Source organism: Salvia hispanica, unplaced genomic scaffold (assembly GCF_023119035.1).
Source record: "Salvia hispanica cultivar TCC Black 2014 unplaced genomic scaffold, UniMelb_Shisp_WGS_1.0 HiC_scaffold_1473, whole genome shotgun sequence".
NCBI classification, from domain to species: domain Eukaryota; kingdom Viridiplantae; phylum Streptophyta; class Magnoliopsida; order Lamiales; family Lamiaceae; genus Salvia; species Salvia hispanica.
This window is the reverse complement of record NW_025951775.1, coordinates 1-9268: the sequence shown is the minus strand read 5'-3', so window position 1 is coordinate 9268 and position 9268 is coordinate 1. Positions and strand designations below refer to the sequence as shown.

The 9268-nt window shown below is 40.2% G+C and overlaps 1 long non-coding RNA gene across 2 annotated transcripts; it reads right to left on the bottom strand.

Moving 5' to 3' along the window:
- Nucleotides 1–274: 274 nt before the first annotated feature.
- Nucleotides 275–1815, bottom strand: LOC125198443. 2 transcript variants are annotated; one of them, XR_007172403.1, is made up of 3 exons: nt 1642–1815; nt 648–715; nt 275–543 (listed from the first exon to the last, which is right to left on the bottom strand). It is a non-coding gene; the product is annotated as an uncharacterized LOC125198443 (long non-coding RNA). The 2 variants fall into 2 exon arrangements; XR_007172402.1 differs by lacking the exon at nt 1642–1815 and having other exon boundaries at nt 648–1635.
- Nucleotides 1816–9268: the final 7453 nt, after the last annotated feature.

Sequence of the window (9268 nt, the reverse complement as noted above, 5' to 3'; positions counted from 1 at the left end):
GTAGGGTTTGCGGCCCTACTGGGACCCGAATTCGATTTAACTTAAATTGGCATAGCCAAGCAGATAGGTAATTGTAATACCCGCTTCTTTAATTACCCCGATACATTAATGCTTAAGACGAACTAGAGGATTTTCGTTTTCTTGATTCATGACAAAATAAAAACTTGTTACTTTTCCTTGCTTGTGTTTAATAGAGTGGTTCGCAAGAGATAAAAGCTAAAGTAAGAATTTAGCGAACACAAGGACGTCAACAATATGTAAATGAAAGAAGAAGGACAAGAAGTCTTTTCCCAAGTATAAAGAAATTCGAATAGCGTTTCATATACAATAAACGAACTACTAACTTCAAAAAAAATAATAATACATGGAACAAGGCTTCAAATAAAGAAAACAAAGAAAAGAAAAGATAAATTTTTGATGCACTTCGGGCCTCTTCTCCAGGCCCGAACTATAGCCCGTCTTTGAGCAGTCCGTCGGGCCGAGGGGAGCGAGCCTAGCCCGAGAACAACACAATAGCCACACCTTCCTTTCTCACCTACAAAACTACAAATAAAGTAATTAATGCATATTTACAAGAGAATTAAGGGGTCTTCCTATTAAAGAAAAGGAACAACACCTCTTTTAACTATGAAGGACTAAGGACTTACCCAAGAGAGGCAAGTCAAAGCTGCCATTTTTTTTGCTCCTCCAAAACAACCCCTGTGCACCAGCTTTCCTAGTCACACAATCAACTAAAATCAGTTTTGAGGGGACTTGTAATCTCCAACTAAAGACCAAATTGCATTTAGTGTAGAGTACTACTAAATCACAAAAGTGAGATAGGTTTCAACATGAGGACAAGTGGGAAATCAGCTTTCAATTAATTCTCCTAAGGTACAAAATCAGCCTATAAAACCCCCTCAACCCCACCGTTAGACTCCCTTCAATGCACTGGAAATTTCAGCAAATTAAGAGTTAGAGAGAGAGCTTGGAGTAGGATTCTGCAGGCTTTCTTACAGCAGCCCTGCATCCCTTAGGTAACATGTCTTCCTCCTTCCTCATCTCCAAGAATCTCTCTTCATTCAAAAAAGGAGAACTCAGTTTCACCCCCTTTCTTTGTCACTGCAACTAGGAACTCTAAAGGAGGAGGGCAAGCTTTGTTTTCTAACAACAAATACCAAGTTAGTAATTTCTCCAAGAGGTAATTTCACCTCCACCTTCCTCCCAACCAGAATTTCATGTCATCATGTAGTAATCAAACCTAAAGCATGCTTAGAACACCACATGATAAAAGTAAAGGGAGAAAAAGAAACATTTATGTTGCATACAACCCTCTGCCTCTCTCAAATTTTCATGTTTAGGATAAGGGAATTTCTTTTCATTTTACTCCTGCAACATAGACACACATGCTGGAAACTCACTCCACTAAAATAAACAAGACACAACAGAGAAGCCCTTAGATTAAGAACATAAATCACTTTATATACAAGTTTCCTTCAAGTAGTGTTAACCCTTCTCAATCAGTAAGAAATAAGTTCAAAACTGTAAGCCAAAAGTCCAGATTGTTTAAGCTGCCGACTTCTTCTTCGAAAAAGAAACAACTACAATATGCCTAAAACCAAAATCTATGGAACAAGAACAGACTCTGTCTAAAGAAATCACCTAAATAGCTAAGATTGGAAGACTTAGCTTAGGTAGGAGCCATCCGGAGACTCCGAGCAATGGCGGAAAGAAGACCAGCTGCTGTCACATGCCGGCGAGCTCGATGAGGCGGCTGACATGCCGTCACACGCCGGAGGCGGCGACGGATGGCGGCGGTGGACAGAGGCGCTGTTTCCAAATCCCCCTCTAGTTAAGCGAATAATTTTCCCCAATTTAATTAAATCTACTGATTTAATTAATATTCAAGAATTCTAGAACTCTTCTAGAAAATTTAGAGAAAGAATAAAATGATCACGCACTTAGGATGCATTCATGTTTAAGCTTAATGGATATCTCAAAATCTAATTAAGTATATGTATTTTATTTCCTAAAGGGACGTCTTCGAACGTCATCTAAGGCCAAGTTAAGGAAATTACGGAAGGAGCTTTAGCTTTTGAGGTGGGCATTCTTTCAAAACGTGATTTCAGTATGAAAATGTGAATCTTTGCTCAAGTATGTTGTCATGCCATGTTTTGTTTTATGATTACCTATCTGCTTGGCTATGCCAATTTAAGTTAAATCGAATTCGGGTCCCAGTAGGGCCGCAAACCCTACTCGGACTAGTGTACACATAAGGGGACCGTGAGCTAACAAAGGAGTTGGCCGGTCCAGTGACCGTCGTGGAATGTGGCCACATTCCCGGTTCACACAAGGTTCAGATATGGTATATCTATGTTACGTGATTGCGCAATCAAATCTTTACTAAAGGAAAAGTATTTAGTGACTCGGGTCTTTTAAGTAAAACCCCGTGATCACTCAACTGTGGCATTGACAATTAAAGATAGAACTATTTTTGGCAATGTGCCCACTGAGTATATCAAATACTCAGCCCTGCATGTTATTTTCAAATGTGCAGGTTGAACGTGGACGAGCAGGCGAAGGTGTTGGGACAAGAATTTTAAATAAGTAGTTAGGTAGCCCAAAGTAGCATGTCTTCATACGTGCTATTTTGTCTTGGACTCTTCCGCTGCAATCTAGAGTTATGTGCTAGAAAGCTATGAACTTAGTCTTGATACTCTGAACACGTTTTGACTATGTACCCATATGCCTTTGATACTATTGATTTAAGTGATTTCATCCTTTTTATGTTGTCCCTTGATTATTGAGAATTGTTTAGTCGCGAAATAGCTACGCTCACTAGCACTAGGGAGTTGTGGTCGTGACAGAGTGGTATCAGAGCAACGTTCTTTCGCTCTGGACCCAAGAACCTTCTTTTCAAGCCTTAGTCTAGAATGATAGTACTAGACTAGAATAGTACTAAAATGGAAAGCTTAAAGGGACCCAACACCTCGACTCGTCACGTTCAACTGCAGCAATGAGGTAAGAAAGAAGTTCTTACCAGAAAATTTTCAGTTATTCATGAAAGAACTTGATAAGAGGAAAAATGATTTCTTTCTGAAGATGTTGTGAAAACATTCAAGGTTTTCAAGGAAAAGCATGTAAATTTCAATTTTCCTATGAACTATGGAATTTCAAGTTTAAAATGTTAAGCATAAGGATGTCTTGAGACAAATGCTAAAGTATTATTAATTACGCATGCTCGATTATGTGAAGTATGATGATAGATTAAGGAACTTTTAGAAAGTTACGGAATGACTAACGCATGCGAACATAGAATGCCTAAGAAGTACGTTAGACTAAACGCTCTTGAACAGTGTTGTAAGTTGATGACTTCCTTACCGCTTTTCTAAGCGATAAAATGAACAAGTATATGCAAGTTAGGGCAAACCCCTAATTTTGTTTTAAGAATGAGGAAATATAGATGAATGTGTCTAAAAGTGGACCCCACACCTTTTCCTCTACCCTATGTCTTGACGAGACCACGATCCATGATGTTGTAATTGGAACAATTCCAAATGTACAAGAATGAACCTAACAATTTATAAATAACCCATCTATTCTTAGATGGTAACGATCACACGAGATACGAGAAACTACCTACGGCACATGGGCGTCTGTTGAACGTTTTAAATGATGTGAACAACATGAAGTTCCCTTTGTCTTCATGAACTCAATCATAACCGAAATGAGCGTACCCTCGATCCAGTAAAGGAGGTGTATCCTTACACGAAAAGATATCGTACCTACGATCTAATTAAGTGATCCAGTCTTGCGTAGCAAGTCAAGGAGGCTACGCGATCTAGAAACAATGCTTATAGCACGCTGTGAAGCACGATGGAGAGTGCAATGTTTTACGAGAATGACCGTCCTGACTTATCGAGAACATTATGAAAATATGACCTTCAACGACAGTTATTAGTTATAACACCAGGAATCCTAGCTTGGAATGTATGGTTTCCTAGAACGCTCTGATCATGTTCGAGCTCCGAAAGAACAAACAAGAAAGTGTCACATAACTGGAACAGATGATTATGATCAACAGTACTTACTTGGATTCCCATCGATTTCTTTCTATGAACCTCCTTAATGAAAATGCCCTCGTCTACTTTAGACTTTAGATTGACTTGCATTTATGCAAGTAATGCCTCACTTTTTCCTTTCCTATGAAAGTTGTGACTCTCTTTCAGTTTGTTGGCTATAGTAGTTGAGCTCCTTATTCAGAAAATGTAAAGTGTTGACTTCTTAAGCTCCGGTCATAAACCTTCGATTCTAAAGTTGCTTACGACCATGCCCTTCAAAATAATCTCATTTTGAACATCCTTAACAAGGGTGTATTGCCGTCTATTTAAGACTTTTGATTGACTCATGTTTTTACAAGTAATAAGTCGCTATCATTTTTTTTCAACGAAAGTGGTGACTCACTTTCAAATCCTAAATTCAGAAGAACTCATATGTTCTCAATTATCTTTGTTGGTTGTTGTCTCCTACGCCCCATCATTTATAAGATCAATATCCTGGTTTCTTTAACTCTCACGATATAACTTCACCCTTAAGTTGCTTATTGTTCAGACATTTCTCCTCAGAGAATGGCACAAAAAGTGGAACTTTTGTTCACCTCCTTATTTGGCAACCATATTGTGACTATTTCGTTCTTATATGGGTGAATTTGTTTTGCCCAGTTCCACTACATGCATTGTTTCTAGCTCATGATTTCTTTCTGAAACACTAAGTTAAGGCTAATGTATTGCATTTTCCTTGATGGTAGTTGACTTTTCCAAAAATATTTCTTTCACTTTGGTCGCTACCTGTGAATCCATTGATGTATTTCCATGATTTCCACATTATGATGTTGGTGAACCATGATCAACGTTAATTCATGGCAATTGTTTACATTTCTAAACCCTCCTGCGACTAATCATCTGAGGTCTTGACATGTTGAAACCATCATCCTTGATGTCCGGATCTAGTCAATTTGAGCGGACAATTGAACTATCTTATTTGACAGCCTACTATGGAAATTGAGAGTTAATACAGTATCATCTTATTCTCATGACCTACCTCATGTTCTTTCAAGCTCCCATCAGAAGTGAGTTTTCAAATTCGATGGGTTTATCTGAAACCATTTGGACCACCTGAGTTCTTTGAATTGACACGATAAGTTCCATTGAACTTAGTATTTTCCTTCAAAATCAATTGTCGCAATTTGATGATGAAAATTCATAAGAGTCGAACAAGAGATGTTATTCTTGTCCCCTTTGATATTGTGGAGCCCTCCAAATTTTCAGTCATGCTCCTTCTATGTTTCCTATCCAAGTTAAGACTGTTAGATTAATCTTTGAGTTCTCGATACAAGACTCTCGGGAAAGGCACAGCCTTAATTTCTTTCAGATACGTATGATAAATAAGTTTCTATTACACACGTGCAGAAAATGATACATCAGCCAGAAGCGTCGCATAATCGACAACACGAAACGTTAAATATTTCACATCTACGTACCGCTTGTAACAAGCTGGTAAAAGATCGAATATTATGCTATGTAGATAGGTAACTAGCCTTAAGAAGAGAAATGTTAAGGAATATATATGGATCAAATGACTTTTGATGATGTACAAGACCATATATACAAATGTTTAACCGATCGAAATGCTTATTAAGAGTAAGATAAGTGAGTCACAAGAAACGAAGACTCAATCATGGTTATGTAATGAAAATCATGGAGAAAATGCGAATACATTCGTAGTTTATGTTTGACGAAACAAATTCCATCAACCAGAGGGATTCGTCTGAGAGGTGGCCAGAAAGAGCCACAGGTTGGAGAGACATTCGAGAAAAAAAACGCGTGATAGCACCACTACCCTCACCATCCCTGCTACGGGAGGAGAGAATCAAAAATTTTCTTTAAAGAGTTATCGCGAGAGAACGGATATGGAGTCCTACAATGTGGAGTAAGGACAAACGTTAGCAACAAAATGCGAAGAAGTATTCTATGATATGTCCACACCGTCCCCCGATTAAGCGATCCAAAAAGGAAATGGCGATAGAGTTTTGTGTTAATCTAGACATGAGACCTAGATCATCTTGGAAAGTCATGTTAGATTATTTCACCACGAATCGTTTAGTCGAACAAATGGGCATGGAGCCAACAATGTTTGGAGAAAGAAGCCAACACCTCCGCTATACTATTCCTGTATTCAAGGATAAATATAAGTAAAATGAAGTTTGTGCTAAATCATGACAAAATGGATTACGACCGGCACAAAAGTATCCTTAGGACTACGAAAAGTAGACTACCCCAGCTAAGTAGAAGGTTACGAAGTCTAATTTGCTAGCCCTATGGCTACAATTACGACCGATGCAAGCATTAGAGAACTCCGTATGTGACGATGAAGCTTAAGATGAGGAATGGCTTCACCAGTCATAGAAAATAAATTAATCAATGGATGGCTTGAATCAGCCCTAGTATCAAAGGAAGGCACCATACGGAATGACGCCTAACGAGTCAGAAGAACTAAAGATACAGTTCCAAGAACTACTAGACCTGGGTTTCATCCGACCCAGTGTGTCACCATGGGACGCACCAGTACTCTTCGTGTAGAAGAAAGACGGAACACTGAGATGTGTATCGACTACCGAGAGTTGAAAAAGTTGACTCTCAAGAACAAGTATCCGCTACCGAGGATTGATGACCTTTTTGACCAACTTCGAGGGGCGGGTGTATTCTCAAAAATGGACTTGAGATCAGGCTATCACCAACTGAAAGTCCGACAAGACGATGTACCCAAGACGGCGTTCCGCACCAGATATGGCCATTACGAGTTCACTGTAATGCCTTTTGGGCTTACAAATGCCCCGGCGGTGTTCATGGACCTAATGAACCGCGTGTTCCACCCGTACTTGGACAAGTTCGTCCTAGTCTTTATAGATGATGTACTTATCTATTCGAAGAACGAGAAGGAACACGAGGAACATCTGAGAACCACCTTAGAGACGTTGAGAGCCGAGAAGCTCTATGCTAAGTTTAGCAAATGTGAGTTCTGGCTTAACGAGGTGAACTTCCTTGGACATATAGTAACGGCAGAAGGGATCCGAGTGGACCCTACAAAGGTGGAAGCAGTACAACGTTGGCAGTCACCAACAACACCTAATGAGATTCGAAGTTTCTTAGGTTTGGCTGGATATTATCGAAGGTTTATTGAAGGATTTTCTAAAATAGCCAGACCAATGACTCAACAGCTCAAGAAAGGAGCTAAGGTCAATTGGACGCCGGAGTGTGAAGCAAGCTTCCAGCTGTTAAAAGAAAAGTTGACCACCGCACCAGTCCTAGCCGTGCCAGCACCAGGAGCAGGTTATGTGGTGTACACCGATGCATCAAAGATCGGACTCGGATGCGTATTGATGCAGAATGGCAAGGTGATTGCGTATGCGTCACGCCAACTCAGGCCGCACGAGTTAAACTACCCCACTCATGATCTGGAACTAGCGGCAGTGGTACATGCCTTGAAGATTTGGAGACATCACCTCTACGGAGTTCGATGTGAGATCTTCACGGACCACAAGAGCCTTAAGTACTTTTTCGAGCAGAAGGATTTGAACATGCGACAACGCAGATGGCTCGAATTAGTCAAGGATTATGACTGTGGTATAAATTACCACCCAGGCAAGGCGAATGTAGTGGCAGATGCCTTGAGCAGGAAGGCTACACCCCAATTGGCCACTTTCCTCACACAGAATGAGGAGCTCCTACGCGAGTTTGCTAAGATGCGACTGGAAGTAGTGAGAGCACCAGAGACGGTGGAAAGTAGGATCGCCACTTTAGTGATTGAACCAGACTTAAGGGCCAGAATTGTTGAGGCTCAAAGGAGTGATGAAGCATTGGAGAAAATTCGTCTTAAAGTGAGGACGGGAAAAGAGGTGAGTTACCGCGAAGAGGCGGATAACGCCCTCACTTTTGAAGGAAGATTATGTGTGCCCAATGACGAGGCACTCAGAAATGAGATCATGAGTGAAGCACATGAGACACCTTACACCGCTCACCCAGGAGGTACGAAAATGTATCAAGATATGAAGAAACAGTTTTGGTGGGATGGCATGAAGAGGAGCATAGCGTCGTTTGTAGAAAGATGCCTAGCATGTCAACAAGTGAAGGCTCTACATCAACGACCCTATGGGAAATTGCAACCCCTAGAAATTCCCGAGTGGAAATGGGAGCACATTGCGATGGACTTCGTGACAGGATTGCCAAAGTCCCAACGAGGAAATACTGCTATTTGGGTGATTATAGATCGCCTCACCAAAAGCGCTCACTTCGTACCAATTCGTATCACTTACGGATCGGACAAGTTAGCTCAGATCTATGTGCAAGAGATCATACGATTACATGGAATACCGGTAACAATCACATCAGACCGTGATCCGAAATTTACTTCTAGATTTTGGATAAGCCTGCAGCAAGAGCTGGGCACCAGATTGAATTTCAGTACTGCATTCCATCCACAGACTGATGGGCAGTCTGAAAGGACAATCCAGACCTTGGAAGATATGCTGAGAGCCGTAGTGCTCGACCGCGGAGGAAATTGGGAGCCAGTGCTACCACTTATAGAGTTTGCTTACAACAACAGTTACCAGGCAACTATAAACATGGCCCCATATGAAGCATTGTATGGGAGGAAATGTAGATCACCGCTTTACTGGGATGAAGTCGGTGAGAGAAAGACGCTTGGACCGGATTCTGTAGAGGAAATGATAGTTAAACTATGAAGAAAAGCCAAAGGCAATTTTTGGATTGGAAAGTAAAAGAGTTGAGGAATAAATATATTGTAACTGTGGAAGCATCACGGCCACGAAGAAGCTACGTGGGAATTGGAAGACAAGATAAAGGAAAAGTACCCAGAGCTTTTTGAGTGACAGAAGCAAAATTTTGGGACGAAATTTTCGTTAAGGAGGGTAGAATGTAATACCCCCATCTTAATTCTTCTTTTAACTTATGGAATTTTCGATAAAATTTAGGCGCATGTCAAACTTTAGAATTTTTTTTATATATTGGTGTTTGACTTAGTTGGATATGCCTAACTAAAAATTATGTTTCGAACTATAAATGAAAGGGAGCAACAAGTGAATTAAAACGAAATGCGGTACTTAAGCAATAAAAAGTCCATGTCACGAATGAAAATTTATGTACGCATCTCTGGACTTACTATTTATCTTACATAATTGAAACATGAAATTTGAAGAAAGAATGTAAAATAC